The following is a 17,370-nucleotide window of genomic DNA, read 5'->3' as shown; positions in this document are numbered from 1 at the left end:
AGACTAGACTAGTTTAATATATTCTACACATTCCATTATTTCATTTTACTTCGATAATAATGGTGGTGGAGGGTTAAAAAGAATGTTAGGCCGGTCTTAAACCCCTTTTAAACCCTTCATTCTAAATCCTTCTCGAAGCCATAGCAATTCAGCCCCCTTGCAAATAATTTATGAATATATACCATGTCTGGCCCACACCTCTTCGTGTCTTGTCTTCAATTAGGACACATTTGTTGCGATTCCAAAAGTTCATGACCCAAATACCTTCGTCTCCAACAATTATGAAAGTTGTCATGAATTATTCGAGAAATGCCATTTGTTGAGTGTCAAAAAGTTTGTGGTGTATGGTTACGGTGATATTTCAACCTGGGTGCGTGTGTGTATGTATTACTAGCAAAAGTGTTGAGCTACTATTTTCCACATTGCCACTAGGTGTATGTTTGTATGTGTGCATCTCGATGTAACCAACCCAGCAAGCAAAAACTATCCCCCAAATCACTAAGAAGTCACGCCTAAGCAATAGAAATCATCGCGTTTGATATCGCTTTCTCACCCCGGAAGGAGCATCCTTCGGGAAGAGATGAACCACGCCCGCGATATTTTTCTAATGATCGTGGAAGTCACTTCCTCGATAGTAATTGGAAGTGAAAAAAAAACTAAAAAAAAAAATTTTACTCCAGACTTAAGCATTTATTTTTTATTTTTTTTTTTTTTTTGTTTTTATTGTCTCTTTTTCCAATGTTCATTTGCATAGAATTATTACTTATTACATGAAATGCTCAAACATTTTTTTTTTTCGTTTTAAAAATGTGATGTCTGGATTGGGAATCGAACCGAGGTGTTCAGAGAGCAAAGCTGGCATGCTTACCACTGCGCCACAGTGTCTTATATTCTTCAGATAGAATAAAGTCTTATTTATGTTCAATTCGTAAATAATGGCAAACTATCACTGTTTTATCCGATGGCAGTCACTAGATAGTGTCTGCACACGCGACACCTTCTTTTAACTTTCTTGACGCCACTAAGTAGTAACTACGTGACGATAGAAAGTAGACAACAGTAGTTTTGTTATTGTAAATGTACATACTATCGCATTTAATGGGATTAGAAGCGTCGCAGAAGTGGCATCTTAAAATGGAAGTGAGTCACACACTTCCAAATGCTTGCTGGGAAGTTATCAATGTTATGGCTGAGGGTATATTTTGTAATCATTGTCATAAGACTTGTGTGTGTGTGAAAATTCATTTTGTGTGTATGTGTTTCAGTAATGTTTTTGCTCAATAACGCCTAAATACACATACAATCATACTCAAATGTACCCTCATTCATGCATACATACAAACATAAATTGTTGCTTACCACATTTATGCTTAGCTTTAAGGGGTTTTATGTTTTATTTCAATGTATTCTCGTCGTTAACAACGACAACAACAACAATAATAATAACAACAACATCGTAGTCTTCATCATCATCATCGTCTTCTTCTTCATCGTTTTTATCATCAACGCCATCAGCACAAGCATCACAAACTTTTACCCTCTCCTTGCCTAGTCTTTCCTCTTTTTTACTTTTTGTCTCTTACGTTTTTACTTTCATTTCCCCTCCCGCTCTCCTTCCCCACCAACCTAGCTTGACACATATTTTTCCACATCATGGACTCCTGCCTTTCACATCTTCAACACACATTCATTCATTCTCTTTCTGCTTTGATTCGACGTTTCTTACCTGGAATTTTTGTTTTGTTTGATTATTTCTTTTTTTTTTTTGGTTTTGGTTTACTTCGATATTTCAAGGCTCACTCTCGTTCGTTCATTTGTTTTTTGAGAAGGGTCTATTTTTATGTTTATGCCACCAAATGGGTGTTTAGCTATGTGTGCGTGTGTAGGAGTGAGAAAGTATGAGTAAACGAATGTATGTGTCTGATTGAGTGCTGGTTAATTCACGTTACCACTATTCTTCACAGCATCCGAAGGTAAAATGAGTTATGGCTTGGTTTTGCATGTGTTTGGTAAAAATCAAAGCATATTTTTAGGCAAATCCATCAATAAAGCCATGCATTTTGAAGAGAAGATTTATAAGAAATATTCACATTGAAAGCAAGGCATTTTTAAGAGTGAATTCGAAGGAAGGTAGTACCTTGATCGATAATAATTTTCGTTTAAAAGCAGATAAATTCAAATCAAATCCAGTGCTCCAAAAAAAAAAATACCTGATAATAAATGGATCATTCAAAAAACAAATAAAAAAGATCTAAGTTCGGCCGGGCCGAACTATTTGGTACAAATTTGGCAATTTTCCAAAAAAAAAAAAAATAAATAAATAAATAAATAAAATCCGTCAAAAATTCTGTTAAAATCTTAAAAATACCAAATGTAGTCGTATATCAGGGTCTATACGACGACGTGGACCTGCAAAGGCAACTTTTGACATAATCCTGCAAAGACAATTTTCTGGCATAAGCTGTAATATCCATTACGAACTTCAAATGCAAAATTTGAAACAATTCCGGTAAATAATGTGGCTAAAATCATCAACATACCGAATATAGGGGGTACCATTATATGGGGGCTACACGAAGACGTGGGCCTTAACAAATAATTTTCTGGCATAGGCTGTAGTATCCATTACGAACTTCAAATGCAAAATTTGAAACAATTCCGGTAAATAATGTCGCTAAAATCATCAACATACCGAATATCGGGGGGTACCGTTATGTGGGGGCTATACGAAGACGTAGACCTACATGGTCAATTTTCTGTCTAAGGCTGTAGTATCCATTACGAATTTCAAATACCAAATGTGAAACAATTTCGGTAAATAATGCCGCTAAAATCATCAAAATACCGAATATGGGGGGGTACAGTTTTATGGGGGCTATACGAAGACGTGGACCTTCAATACCGATTTCCTGTCTGAGGCTGTAGTACCCATTACGAACTTCAAATACCAAATTTAAAACAATTCCGGTAAAAAATGTCGCTAAAATCATCAAAATACCGAATATCGGAGGGTACCTTTATATGGGGGCTATACGAAGACGTGGATCTGCATGGCTCATTTTCTGTTTTAGACTGTAGTATCCATTACGAACTTCAAATGCAAAATTTGAAACAATTCCGGTAAATAATGTCGCTAAAATCATCAACATACCGAATATCGGGGGGTACCGTTATGTGGGGGCTATACGAAGACGTAGACCTACATGGTCAATTTTCTGTCTAAGGCTGTAGTATCCATTACGAATTTCAAATACCAAATGTGAAACAATTTCGGTAAATAATGCCGCTAAAATCATCAAAATACCGAATATTGGGGGGTACAGTTTTATGGGGGCTATACGAAGACGTGGACCTTCAATACCGATTTCCTGTCTGAGGCTGTAGTACCCATTACGAACTTCAAATACCAAATTTAAAACAATTCCGGTAAAAAATGTCGCTAAAATCATCAAAATACCGAATATCGGAGGGTACCTTTATATGGGGGCTATACGAAGACGTGGATCTGCATGGCTCATTTTCTGTTTTAGACTGTAGTATCCATTACGAACTTCAAATGCAAAATTTGAAACTATTCCGGTAAATAATGTCGCTAAAATCATCAAAATACCAAATATCGGAGGGTACGGTTATATGGGAACTATACGAAGACGTAGACCTACATGGGTATTTTTCTGTCTGGGGCTGTAGTATCAATTACGAACTTCAAATGCAAAATTTGAATCACTTCCGGTAAATAATGTCGCTAAAATCATCAAAATACCGAATATCGGGGGGTACCGTTATGTGGGGGCTACACGAAGGGATGGGTGGACCTGAAGTAACAATTTTCTGGCATAGGCTGTAGTATCCATTACAAACTTCAAGTACAAAATTTGAAACAATTCCGGTAAATAATGTCGCTAAAATCATCAAAATACCGAATATCGGGAGGTACCATTATATGGGGGCTATACGAAGACGTGGTCTTAAGCAGTAGCATCTGTTACCAACTTAAAATACCAAGTTTGAAATAATTCCGCTACAAACAATTCAATACCAAAAGTACTGCAGACATAATACACATTTGAGTAAAATTTTATCAACCAACTTCATTTCACTCGGAAGCTAGAGTGTTTTCCACAGGCGGACCACATGGACCAAATAGGTCCACGTTTTGGTATAGCCCCAATATAATGGTATCTCCCAATATTCGATATTTTGATGATTTTAGCGACATTATTAACCGGAATTGTTTCAAATTTAATATTTGAAGTTCGTAATTAATATTACAGCCTATGACAGAAAGTTGTCTGTATCGGCCCTCGTTTTGGTATAGCCCCCATGTGATGGTACCACCCGGTATTCGGTGTTTTGATGGTTTTAACAAAACTTGCCTATGCAGGTCCATTTTTCAACGACTTTTTCAAAGGTTTCGGTGAGGAAATGTTTAGAGCACTTCCTGCAGGCAAGCTGTCTGGAAACTTCCTGGCATAAATTTAAGATTTGAAGATTCTGTACTCTCTTAAATATACAATTTTAACGTTTACATCTGTCTGTGTGATTTAAAATAAATTGTGTGTGTTATTAAATTCTAAGGGAAATTCCAAAAAAATCATCAAGAGCGGAGTTTTAATAAATATTACCCACAAGAATCTTCATTGCTTGGAATCGATTTAAAATTGTGGGGATTTTAGGTTCCAAGTTTGTTTTACTTTTTCTTCATTTGTGCTTTAAATCATCACCTCAATGTGTTACAAACACATTGCTCTTGTCATGCTTTTACTTATGCTAGCGTAGGTCACAAGTAACCCTCTTAATGACTTTTCTGAAAAGCCTCATAAATATTAAAACTCATTAGGCAATGCGTCGTTATGATAAATTTTAATGGCGAAACAATACTTTTAATTATAATTTACCGAGCAGGATTATGTCTCCTTTCTCACTCTCCGTTTTTATACCCTTCAACACTTTGTGTTGGGGGTATTATAAGTTTGATTGGGCCAAAAATTATGTAACACTTAGAAATATTGGTTTCCCACATAGGAAAGTATATATGGATCTTCCTATCTCGCCGAGATGAATCGATCTAGCTATGTATGTCCGTCCGTCCGTCTGTTCGTCTGTCCGTCTGTCCATGTTAATTTGTAATCAAGCTACAGGTCGCAATTATGAACCGATTCTCACGAAATTGAAAATGAAGGTGGGGTTATGGTCAGAATAGAACCCTATTGTTTTTGGAGATGATCGCACGATATTTAGGGGTTGATATGGACCAAAAACAGAAAAAATCCTGATTTTGCAGTTGCTCTATAGGTCACAATTATGAACCAATCGACGCTAAAATTTATATGGAGCTATAGTTTAGGAGTGGGCAGAAACCTACCAATTTGGCCATCGGACAATAATTAGCGGTTAAAATAGACACAAAATTTTATAAAAGAAAATAGGAAAATTTCCACTAACCCGCGAATATTTTTAACCCCAGCCAAATCACAAATACATTAAAAGAGCACTTCTGACCATTAGAGTGATGCTAATAGCCAAAAAATCGGATATATAGCAAAATAGGTACAATATATATGTAAAAGAATTGATCTTATTTATTCAGCTTATAAATCAAGAAGCGCTGGGCCGATTTTCACAATTCCCATCAATTCGGAATGGTCTTTTGCCAGTAAAGCAGAAAATCTACCAATAAAAAAGTGAAAATATTTTGTTCCATTTTTTTATACCCTCCACCAAAAAAGGTATGGAGGGTATATTAAGTTCGTCATTCCGTTTGTAACTCATCGAAATAATCATTTTAGACCCAACAAAGTATATATATTCTTGATCAGCGTAAAATTCTAAGACGATTTAGCCCTGTCCGTCCGTCCGTTGTAATCACGCTACAGTCTAAACAAATTAAGATAGGAAGCTAAAATTTTGCACAGATCTCTCTTTTGTCTGCAGGTAGGTCAAGTTCGAAGATGGGCTATATCGGTCCACGATATTGTATAGTCCCCATATAACGGTACCCCCCGATATTCGGTATTTTGATGATTTTACCCACATTTTTCAACGGAATTGTCTGAAAATCCACACAAGGAGTTCCTTGTGGGTACTTTATACCTCGGCAGAGAATTGTCCATATAGGTCCACGATATCGTATATCCCCCATATAACGGTACCTCCCGATATTCGGTATTATATGATTTGACCCACATTTTTCATCGGAATTGTCTGAAAATCCACACAAGGAGTTCCTTGTGGGTACTTTATACCTCGGCAGAGAATAATCTATATAGATCCACGATATTGTATAGCCCTCATATAATGGTACCCCCGATATTCGGTATTTTGATGTTTTTAGCCATATGTTTCAACGGAATGGTCACAAGGGGTTCTTTGTGAGCACTTTACCCACCGACAGAGAATTCTCTATATAGGTTAACGATAACGTATAGCTCCCATATAACGGTACCCCGCGATATTCGGTATTTTGATGATTTTAGTCACATTTTCCAATCGTATTGTCTGAAAATCCACACACGAAGTTCCTTGTGAGTACTTTACACGCAGACATAGATTTGTCTTTATAGGTCCACAATATCGTATATCCCCCCATATATCGGATATTTTAAAGATTTTAAAAGAATTTTTATTGGATTTTATTTTTTTTTGAAAATTTTCTAATTCGTTCCAAATGGTGGAGGGTATTTAAAGTTCGGCCCGGCCGAACTTACTGCTTTTTTACTTGTTTCAATTCTTGTCATATTTTTAATCGCATGCGATTTTTTCAATTTGACTTACAATTTTGAATTGTAAATTTTCTAAATGTTTACACCCTACGTTTTGAGGGTATTATATTATATGCATTATATGCATGTCACAATTATCGTCCGATCCTCACGAAATTTGGCATGGGGGTAGGGTCAGAATTAAAGCCTATTGTTCTTAAAAAAAAAATATTTTTTTCTAATTTTGTAGTCGCTCTATAGGCCACAGTGGGAAACTAATCGACACGGAATTTCGCATCGGAAGAGAGTTAAGGACAGGGAAGAAATCTAGCATTTTGGATGACCATTAGATTACATTTAGATATAAAATGGACCACAATTTTTGCCAAATTCTCCGGAACTAAGGGTAACCGAAATCTTCCAAAATGGATTTGGATATAAGGGGACATCGAACATATTGTAGTGTTGTAGGGAATCACATGGTCTGCACGGCTATAGCCTTTGCTTACTTGTTTTTTTTTTTGAATTTAAGGATAAACGTTAACAAATATTAGGGAATTTATCCGGAACCCAGAAAGTCTACATATATATACACAGGGTGAGATGAAAAAACTGCAAACCAACTTCAGACTGCTGTCATTTTTAAGCCACTCGTCCTACAGCTGTTAAAATTATTCCAGTGACAGCTCATAATATTATTTAAAAGCGAACAAAACCATTTTGGTGAGATTTTTCCAGAAAAGAGGATATCCGTGATGGAATTCAAGGGTGATAGTGTGATTTCTTTATATTTATTTAAATGTGAATAAATATTTTGCGTCTCGTAGCATCGCTAGTTACCGTGATAATGGTAGCGTGGTCCGACGTCAAGAAAGTGGACGGAAGAAAACAGCAACATAAGCGGAAATGGTTCGAAAAGTAAAGAAACGACTTATAGTGGCCGACAAATGGCTCGTGAAATATAGAAAAAGTGAGCTCGCGGTAAAGCCATTGAAATTTCAGTAAGTTCAAGAACTTACACCGCAACAGAAGGAAAATAGACTCAAAAGAGCTAAAGAGTTGCTTCACTTGCCCGAAAGTGCTGAACTGCCGAATTTGGTTTTCTCCGATGAGAAAACATTCGTTGTCCAGCAGCTTGTAAACAAACAAAATGATCGTGTCTACTTGCCAAAGAGGTCAGTTGAAAATGAGTACCTTCGGTTTACCCCAGAACTCAAGCGATGGCCATGGTGATAGTGTGGAGTGGGCCTCCATAACAGCCGATGGTCTCTCTCCGCTCGTATTAATCGATCGTGGCATCAGAATAAATGCCAAATATTATCGCGAAAATATTCTGGAGGGTGTATTAAAGCCTTGGGCACACAAACATTTTGGCCACAGACCCTCGACATTCCAACAGGACTCAGCACCTTCGCACTCAGCACGCACCACCTAAGAATGATTACAAAATGAGGTTCCTCGCTTCATTTCCAGCGCTCAATGGCCACCAAAAACCTTCGGATACCAATCCGTTGGACTATTGTGTCTGGAGTATTTTGGAAAGCAAGGTTGGTACTAAAAAATGCCAAAGTGTCGATTACCTCAAGCAAGCGTTTCGCCGCGAATAGACCAAAATAACCGCTGTACGGTTAACATTCGTACAGCGTGTGACGCTTTCATTGGCCGTTTGAAGCCATAATTCGTGTCAAAGGCGACCAATACGAACAAATCTAAACTTATTCTAAAATTTGATGCTATTTTCGACATTTGCTGCTTTCAGTCATCGGTTGTACATCGGTCTGCCTGTCGGCAAAACCGACTGATAGATTTTACCCTCCACCATAGTATGGAGGGTAAATTAAGTTTGTCATTCCGATTATAACTCCTCGAAATATACATATTAGACACCACAAAGTATATATATTGTTGATCAACATAAAATTCTCTGCCGATTTAGCGATATCCGTTCGTCTTTCCGTCTATCTGTCTGTGGGATTCAGTGTAGCTTGATAAAATTTTATTTGTGTCGATAGAGACGACCTCAAAGCCGTGTAGATAGAGACGACCTCAGGGCCGTGTCTGTAGAGACGACCTCAAGGCCGTGTCTATGGAGACGACCTCAAGGCTGTTTCTATAGAGACGACCTCAAGGCCGCGTCTGCACAACTTTTGACATTAAAAAGGGGCCATGTATGTCCACATTTAGGTATAGCCCCCATATAACGGTACCTCCCTATATTCGGTATTTTGATGATTTTAGCTACAATATTCACCGATTTTTTTTTCAACTTTCGCATTTGAATATTGTAATGGCTTATGACAAAAGTTGCGATTGCAGCTCCACGTCGGGTATTTTTAAGATTTTAACAGAATTTTTAACGGATTTTATTTTTTTTTTAAATTGCCAAATTCGTTTCAAATGGTGGAGGCTATTCAAAGTTAGGCCCGGACGAATTAACAGCTTTTTTACTTGTTTTTTATATATATATTTTTATATTATTTAAATTCTATTCTTTTTAAATATTTATAACCGAAAGTACACAATTATTTCTATGAACGTGAGTTGATAATAATTTATAAAACAAAATTGGTTTTATCTCTTTGCAGCTTTGATTAATATGCGGCAGATGCAGTGAATATTTTTCTAACAAAAAAAAAAAAAAAAAAAATCAATTATGCTTATTAAAAATAATACTTAGTGCAATTAAAAAAGTTAATTAGCATAAATAATTTACGAAAATCTCTTTATAGTAAATATAATATAGAAACAAATAAGAAACAAAAAAGATAATAATTCAAAAAAAATGTTCCTCTAAAAAAAAATTCAAAAGAAAAACACACATGAAATATTAAATAAAAAATCACACATACACGCTAAAAAAATTAATAAAACAATCATTAATGAGCAATTAAGCAGTTCATTGTTATTCATGCCACTCTCTTCGCTCCCTCGTTTGAATTGAAAAAAAAAATATAAATAATAAAACACAAAATATTTTAAAACAAATTGTTATTGATAGGTTATGGACAAATAGCCAAAGTGGAGGCGAGAGAGATATAACTATTTGCATATAATAAAAAAAACAACAACAACATATATATGTTTATTTAAATCCCTAATAAATAGCCGCCTAAAAGTGAGCCACACCAATGCATGACTGAGCATTTGAACATTTGCCAATAAATATTGTTTCTAAATAAATATAAATTAAAATCCCAACAATATCAATAAATAAAATTAACACACAACTATTTTAAACAAAACTCAAAAAATTTGAAAAATAAAAAAAAAATTAAAATAAATTGTGAAATAATTGTGGCACATAAATCCAATAGTTTTTATGATGAAATAAATATAAATTTTTAATAAACAAAAAAAAAAAAATAAATAAAATTTAAATCGAAGCAGCAAAAGCAAAAAAATCAAATTTAAACGAATTTCAATAATCACAAAAAAAAGAAATAAATTTATTAAAAAAAATTCGAAAATATATTTAAATAAAATTTTAAATGAAAAAATATATAAAAAATTATAATATTCAAGAGCAAGCAAATAAAGCCCCAATAAATGAAATATTATTAGAGTCATTCTACAAAAAAATAAAAAAAGTTTTTTTTTTCAAATGTGTAACGAATAAAAAAATTCTTATAAAAAATTTTAAATAAAAAAATTATTTACATAAAAAGTTAAAAAAAAAATAGAAAATCTAAGAGATTACAAATTATGTGCTTATTGTAAATCTTAAAGTGAAAAATACTCAAGTGCTATAGCTACCCTCGAGGATTGATAACTTGCCAGTCAATCACCAGCACCCCTTTAACTTTAGAAATTGCTTCAGGCAAATTGTTTTCATCTTCCTCTCCAAATAGAAAAAAGGGTAATTAAATACTTAAATTTATATTTCTCTTTTTATTTATTTATTTATTTTCCTTTTTTAAATAATTATTCTCATTGTCTGTTTTGATATTCATCAACACTGACTGACAGCTACTTCGGCACGCTGTAACATCCGCATTTTTCATGTATTTTATTCCCATCTCTCTCTCTCTCTCTCTCTCTCTCTCTCTCTCAGAATCTCATTTCCATCAGACGTCATTTTGAGTAATAAATGAAAATGCACTTCACAAGTTCTCAGAAAGAACTAAGAGTTTTTTTTTTTGTTTTTATAATTAACTACAAGAAGTTGTTGGCGTTGTTTTTGTTGTTGCTGTTGTTAATTTGAAGTGTTCAAAACACTCGAAGAATCACAATCTTATATGAAGAACCTAGAGAAACCACCCAACGAACACTGGCTGTAGAGGGGGTAACAAAAGTGAAATCAATCACATTTGTGGAAAACGGTACCAGAAGGTAAGGAAATGTAGGAAAAGGTACTAAATATGGTACCATTCGTATGAAACAAATAGGACGAGGTTGATCTCTCACATGGTGAACCGAGAGACATTTCGGAAAATGCTACTTAAATTGTGTGAAAAGTATTTAAATGCTCTAAATGGCGTCCAGGTGAAACGGCTGACGGTACAGGGTGAGATAAAAAACTGAAAAAAAAAATAAAATGCCATAATTTTTAAAATTTTTTATATCCTACACCACAAAAAATGGTCAGGGTATTATGTCTTTGTGCATTTGTTTGTAACAGGCAAAAGGAAACGAGATAGACCCATTGTTCCTTTTGATGATCTGCATAGAATCACTTTCTGAGTTGATTTATGCATGTCCGTCCGTCTGTCCATGTATTTTTGTAAACAAAGTACAGTTCACATTTATTGCCCGATCCGGATGAAATTTTGCACAAATCATTTGTTTGGTCCAAGGACGAACCTTATTAAAATTGGAGATAACCCGTAAAAATTTACACATAGCTCCCATATATATCTTCGTCCGATTTGCCCTTTAATGGTGTACCAAACGTGTAATATCATCCTGAATAGTATGGAATTTTACACACACAATCAAATTAGGCCTGGAAATAAGTATGCGAAATTTGATCGAAAACGTTTCAGATATAGCTATTGCTCCAATATATATTGTTCATCCGATTTGTTATTTTTATCCCTCCGCAGCCGTAATATGCACTCTGTAACAACAATATTTGGGGAAATATATCAACTGCATCTCAGAAATACCTTTGCTAAATTTTATCGAGATCGGTTGGGATTTGGATATAGCTCCCATATATATAACTTCGTCCGATTTACATTTTATTGTGCACCAAACGTCTAATATTTTTCCAAATGGAATGGAATTTGGCATATGTGACCGAATTGAGCCTAGAAACCAGTATGTCAAATTTGTTGGAAATCGGTTCAGACATAGCTATAGCTTCTGTATATATTGTTCATCCGATTTCAAGTCGGCCCCGCCCGACTTTAATACTTTCTTTATGGTTTATACCCTCCACCTTTGAAGGAGGGTATATTGACTTTGTCATTCCGTTTGTAACATCCCTAAATATTCGTCGTAGACCCCATAATATATATATATATATATATATATATATATATATATATATATATATATATATATATATATATATATATATATATATATATATATATATATATATATTCATAATCAGTATAAAATTCTAAGTCGATTATACGATGTCCGCCTGTCTGTTGAAATCACGATACAGGCCACATTATTTGGCGTAGAGCTCCAAAATATAGCAAAATAATTCGTATTGTGTCTAGGATAGTTGGTATTGAAAATGAGATATATCGGTTCAATATTTTGATTAGCCCCCTATAACGGTACCTTCCGATTTTCTGTATTTTGATGATTTTTGCAACATTTTTTCACGGATTCGTCTGAAAATTGGTATTTATAGGTCATAATGGGTCGTAGTTCGTGTGGCGGGACATTGTATTCATTGGTCCATATTTTTGGTATAGCCGCCGTATTACGGTATCTCCCTATATTCGGAATTTTGATGGTTTTTGTCGCATTTTTTCACGGATTTGTCTAAAATTTGTTGGAATTTTTTGATGAAAATAGGTTCTATCTCCGTTGGCAAAACATTGTATGTATAGGTCCACGTTTTGGTATAGCCCCCATATAACGGTACCTTCCAATATTTGGTATTTTGATGATATTTGCCACATTTTCCCACAAATATGTCTAAAAATTGGTGGAGGGTATTAAAAGTGCGGGCTGACCAAACTTATTGTCTTTTTACCAGCTTTTATTTTATTTTTTTTTTTATTGAATGAAAGCAAAAACAAAACAATGCCGGAAATATCATCAAATTCTAGAATAAGTTTAGATTTTTTGGAATTGGTCACCTTAGGCACGAATTATGGACTTCAAGCGAGCAATGAAACCGTCACATGGTGCCCGAATGTTGCTCTGCATTATTTTGGCCCATTCCTGGCGAAGCGCTTGCTTGAGTTGATCGACACTTTGGTATTTTTAGTGCCAATCTTGCTTTCCAAAATTATATAGACACAATAGTCCAACGGATTGGTATCCGGAGATTTTGTTGGCCATTGTGCGCTGGAAATGAAGCGAGGAAGCTCATTTTGTTGCCATTCTTGGGTGGCGCGTGCTGAGTGCGATGGTGCTGAGTCCTATTAGAATGTCCAAGGTCTGCGGCCAAAATGTTTGCGTGTCCAAGCTTTAATGCACCCTCCGCGATAATGTTCGGCATTTATTCTGATGCCACGGTCGAACAATACGAGCGGAGAGCGACCAACGGCTGTTATAGCGGCCCACACCATGACCATTGCCGGCGCTTGAGTTCTGTTGGCCAACCGAAGGTGCACATTTTCGATCATTTTGTTTGTTTACAAACTGCTGGACAATGAATGTTTTCTCATCGGTAGTTGACCATTTTCGGTAGTTGACCATTTTCGGCCAAACGAGGCATCTCTTTAGCTCTTTTGAGTCTATTTTCTTTCGCTTGCGGTGTAAGTTCTTGCACTTTTTGGAATTTCAATGGCTTTACCCCGAGCAAGTTTTTTAATATTTGCCGAATGGAATATTGCGATATGTTCAACTCACGAATCATTTTTCGACTTGATCGCAGGCTTCGATCAATTCGCTTCTTTACTTTTGGAATCATTTCTGCTGATGTTGCTGTTTTCTTTCGTCCACTTTCTTGACATATGTCGGGCTACGTTACCATAATTACGGTAACGAGCGTGTCGGACGAATGTCGTAGAAATGACAGCAGTCTGAAGTTGGTTGCAGTTTTTCCATCTCACCCTGCACCTCAAACACATTTTAACATTTTCTAAAAATTATCATATGTATGCGATATGGAAGGAAGTAGTCGATACAGTCCAAACCTGGAACGTCGCAATATTTGTATCATATTTATTACGGAATCTACTCCATAGAGGGTCAACAATTTGAATAATCGTAACAGAAATCAAAATATATTTTTAAGTAATCGAACATTGCCTGAGGGTATACATCTGTCGGCAAAAGTGGTTATTTTTAACTTATGTTATTGGAAATCTGTACTAAGTGCTAAATGGTACTAAATTCGGTACACTTTCGTATTGGTTATACTGGTTGATCTGGGAAATTTTAAATATTGGTATTGGGGTCTCTGCCTGTAGGTAGGGTTAGACAACGAGTGGGGTTCGGAAATGAAAATAGCGTACGAAATGTACGATAAATTTGGTATTGCTTGAACAGATATAGTGCTTAAAATCTTAAATTTGGTATTATGATCGATGTTTATGTAAAGCTTGGATATGGAGGTGGTTTCGGAAGTGTGTACTATAATTGTAGGAAAGGTACTAAAAAGTACTAAATGTTATTAACATATTGGGTGGAAGGAATAGGGATAAAATGATAATCCTAAGCTACGGTCACATTGGACAAATATTTGATCGAAATTTGTTTTCCCATATTTGGCTGAACAAATGTGAAATTCATACAAAGCTGATTTGATTTTCACATTACAGTTAAATATTTGACAGATTTTGTTTGTTCAAGCAGTCACCAAACAGCGTCAAATAGTGCTATGTGTGTCACATGTTCACATTCGAAACATATATTTTCCCATTAAATTGTTTAATCAAACTGTGAGGAAACATACGTTTATTTGGCCGAGAGAAATAGACAGAGAGAGAGAGAGACAGAGAGAGAGTGACAGAGAACATACAGAAAATGGAGTTTCGGATATAATTTATTTGGAGAAGGGAACTGAACTGCCAAACAATTTTGGAATTGAAAATGATGAATGAAATATTATTGAAATTTGTAAAAATTGTCGAAAAAGTCATATCATTACAACCTCCGATTTGCGTCGCGAAAGAAAACGTAGAAAAATCTTCTTATTTTTTCAAAACATTTCAAAATTTTTGACATATCAATGTTTCAAGCGTTGACGCGTCTACCTAATTCCTGTTCCAGAACCTGCAAGAATCTACTAGTTTCGCAATTTTCTTCGATATCAAAAAGGGAAAATCGGTTATCGTAGTAAAAACATTTAAATTCTTGCAGTTCTGGAACAGACTATATATTACAATTTTTACTAAACATTCAAATTCAGTTAATTCAAAAATATCAAATGAAAAAAAAAACACTTATTGCATTCGTTTGTGTTTCTATTTATTAAACATCATGTTACAAATGCTCCTGTTCTTAAAGCAAAATGCTGCTCAATGCACAGTGGTCGAGGTCGTATGGGAACAGCGGCCAAAAATACTTTCAGTGCACATATCAATATGAATCTTTGGTTATGGTATCTTGATGGGATAAAAATAAAAAATGTGACAAAATGGATATGGTCGATGCATGTTTTGGCATGGTCCCCTTACAACGTACCTCCCGAATAAGGAGTTAACAATTAAAAAAGCAGTAAGTTCGGCCGGCTGAACTTTGAATACCCTCCACCATTTGGAACTAATTAGAAAACATTAAAAAAAATAAAATCCCTTAAAAATTCCTTTAAAATCTTTAAAATATATAATATAGGAAGGTGCCGATATATGGGGGGGATATACAATATTGTGGACCTATAAAGACAAATCTATGTCTGCGTGTAAAGTACTTACAAGGAACTCCTTGTGTGGATTTTCAGACAATACGATTGGTAAATGTGGCTAAAATCATCAAAATACCGAATATCGCGGGGTATCGTTATATGGGAGCTATACGTTATCGTTAACCTATATAGAGAATTCTCTGTCGGGGGGTAAAGTGCTCACAAAGAACCCCTTGTGACCATTCCGTTGTAAAATATGGCTAAAAACATCAAAATACCGAATATCGGGGGTACCGTGATATGAGGGCTATACGATATCGGGGACCTATATAGATAATTCTCTGCCGAGGTATAATATACCCACAGGAACTCCTTGTGTGGATTTTCAGACAATTCCGATGAAAAATGTGGGTAAAATCATCAAAATACCGAATATCGGGGGGTACAGTTATATGGGGGATATACGATATCGTGGACCTGTATAGACAATTTTTTTGAGAGGGCAAAATGTCCACAAGGAACTCCTTGTGTGGATTTTCAGACAATTCCATTGAAAAATGTGGGTAAAATCATCAAAATACCGAATATCGGGGGGTACCGTTATATGGGGGCTATACGATATTGTGAACCTATATCGATAATTCTCTGCCGAGGTATAAAGTAACCACAAGGAACTACTTGTGTGGATTTTCAGACAATTCCGTTGAAAAATGTGGGTAAAATCATAAAAATACCGAATATCGGGGGTACCGTTATATGGGGGCTATACGATATCGTGGACCGATATAGCCCATCTTCGAACTTGACCTGCCTGCAGACAAAAGAGAGATCTGTGCAAAATTTTAGCTTCCTAACTTAATTCGTTTAGACTGTATCGTGATTACAACAGACGGACAGACGGCTAAATCGTCTTAGAATTTTACGCTGATCAAGAATATATATACTTTGTTGGGTCTAAAATGATTATTTCGATGAGTTACAAACGGAATGACGAACTTAATATACCCTCCATACTTTTTTTGGTGGAGGTTATAAAAAATAATCTTACTGGCAATTATTTGGAACGGCCCGCTTCTACCTGCGGGTCCCCCTGTAAAGATACCTCCAAAAATAGAAGTATTTTTTACATAAATCAATTCCAAATTTGATTTATTGTAAACAAAATAAAATAATAATTCAATTAAAACAAAGTTAAATTTTGCACAAATAATTTGTTTGACCCAAGGCCCGATTGAAATTGTAGATAATCGGTGAAAATTTAGGTATAGCTCCCATATATATTTTCACCCAATTTGCCTTATATTGTGAACCAAACTTGTATCAGCCCAAATAGTATGGAATGAACGTGCGACCAGATTGGGCCTGAAAATAAGTATGTTCATCCGATTTGTTATTTTTGTCCTCCGCAGCCGTAATATGAACTCTGTAACAACGATATTTGGGGAAATATATCGAATATAACTCAGAAATACCCTTGCTAAATTTTATCGAGATTGGTTAATATTTGGATATGGCTCCCACATATATCTTCGTCCGATTTGCCTTTTATTGTGCACCAAACGTGTAATATTAGCCCAAATGGAATGGAATTTGGTACTTACGGCCAAATTGGGTCTGGAAACCAGTATGTCCAATTTGGTGGAAATCGATTAAGATATAGCTATAGCTCCCATACATATTGTTCATCCGATTTGTTGAATTTGCTCTGCATAGCCGTAATGTGGACTCCGTAGTAACGATATTCGGGGC

At 35.4% G+C, this 17,370-nt stretch overlaps 1 protein-coding gene across 1 annotated transcript in view; it reads left to right on the top strand.

Annotated features, from left to right (window-relative positions):
- Window positions 1-10,341: 10,341 nt before the first annotated feature.
- LOC101895872 (mucin-4) overlaps window positions 10,342-17,370 on the top strand; it is a 216,426-nt gene continuing 209,397 nt past the window's right edge. The window contains exon 1 of the mRNA XM_059125846.1: window positions 10,342-10,557. The gene's annotated coding sequence lies outside the window, so the exon portion shown is untranslated. The remainder of the gene's footprint in view (window positions 10,558-17,370) is intronic.

This window comes from Musca domestica, unplaced genomic scaffold (genome assembly GCF_030504385.1).
Source record: "Musca domestica strain aabys unplaced genomic scaffold, Musca_domestica.polishedcontigs.V.1.1 35, whole genome shotgun sequence".
Lineage (NCBI taxonomy): Eukaryota > Metazoa > Arthropoda > Insecta > Diptera > Muscidae > Musca > Musca domestica.
Note: the sequence above shows the minus strand (reverse complement) of the source record. Positions and strands in the feature narration are given on the sequence as shown.